The following is a 1,821-nucleotide window of genomic DNA, read 5'->3' on the forward strand; positions in this document are numbered from 1 at the left end:
CGCACACGCGTCGTCCTACACCATCTACGTAATACATCCACCGTAATTACTCAACGAAAACGTGATAATCCTTGCAGTTCGGTTTTCGTTCACCTGGTACGTCGATCGAAAGTTACCCAAAGTTTTTAACAGATCGTTCGAGCAGTGTTGGTGTCAGTGATTTCATTTTTAATCGAACTGCGTGGGAGTGCGTTTGACCGGATCGATAGAGAGTTTGGAGTAATTTGTAGTTTTTTTTTTTTGGAGGAAGAGGAAGAATTTTTGAGGACTGTTTTTCGTGTAGTTCAGTTTTTAATTACAGTGCAGTGGTTTTTTAATTGTTGGAGATCGTGAACACGAGGGATACTCGGAGCGGATCGAAGAAAGTAGAAGTGAACCGAGAGCGAAAGTTCTGCTGTAACGTTCTTCCACGCTGAAAGTCGACGCTCCCTAGGCACAGGCTCGGCGCATCGTCGATGCTTCTCACGAGTAGGTATTGTTTTCAGTGTACGTATGAGTATTTACATGCTCTCGAAAATCGGGTTAAGGCGTTGCGGCGTGGCTGTTGCGTAACTCGAACGTTCTCCTTTCGAATTCTTGCGAAATCCTTTGTGCATTCATTAGAGCTGCCTGGTTCGATTAAGTAATTATTCACTTGTTATGAACAACATTGGACATTCTCGATTGCAATTTTTAACGAATTGAGCATTCTGAAAACGAAAATTGTTCAAAACTTTGCCTCTCTAATTATATCCTTGATTACCATGCGAATTATTCTCGATAATTGTCCAATCACTGAAGTCATGTTTCCTCGTCTAATTATGTCTCTAATCACAATCTTAATTTTCCTAAATAATTACTTAATCACTGAAATCTGAAATAGATTAAAAATCCAGAAAACAAAAATTGTTAAAAAATTTCCCTCTCTGATTAATATCCTTGGTCGCAATTCAAATCGTTCACTGAAGTCGTAGATAAATTATGAATTCAGAAAATTAAATTTCCCTGTCTGACTATATCGCTAATCACAATCCTAATCTTCCTCGATAATTAACCAACCACTGAAATGTTGAATAAATTGAAAATTCAGAGAACAAAAATTGTTAAAAAATTTGCCTCTCTAATTAATATCCCTGATCGCGATGCAAATCATACTTGATAATTGTCCAATCGCCGAAGTCGTAGCTAAATTAAACATTCAGAGAATTAAATTTGCCTCTCTAATTATATCCTTGATTACAATACAAATCATTCTTGATAATTGTCCAATCACCGAAGTCACAGATAAACTAAAAATTCAGAAAATAAAATTTCCCCGTCTAATTATATCCCTATCGCAATCAAAATCATTCTCCATAATTGTCCAACCATTGACGTCGCAAACAAATGAAACATCCAAAAAAGAAAAATTGCTAAAAACTTTCCCTCTCCAATTATATCCTCCATCACAACTCGATCTTTCCTCATGAATCACTAAAATTTCCATTACAGGAATTGATACACAACTTAATCCTTTCCTCGTATTCCTAGAATCAAATTTTCCTCCTTTCAGAAACGTCTAAGAATCCCCTCTTTTAACACAAAACCTCTCTCGAATCACGAAATCTCTCTTCGAAGCACACGAACTCCCACCCAATCAGAGCTCCAGAATCCCAAGAATCACGATCCTCAGTCACACACCAAACCGAAAGAAGTCCATCGACTCGACGACAGACACACAGCGAAATCAACCCGAGAATCGTCGTGTCCCATTTCTTAATCGTGACACGGCACTTCCGTTAATCGTCTGGAATGGCGGGCGGTAGGTGCAGCGGGCGGAGGACTAAAGTTCAAAAAGCCAGC

Source organism: Habropoda laboriosa, unplaced genomic scaffold (assembly GCF_001263275.1).
Source record: "Habropoda laboriosa isolate 0110345459 unplaced genomic scaffold, ASM126327v1 scaffold309, whole genome shotgun sequence".
In the NCBI taxonomy this organism is placed as follows: domain Eukaryota; kingdom Metazoa; phylum Arthropoda; class Insecta; order Hymenoptera; family Apidae; genus Habropoda; species Habropoda laboriosa.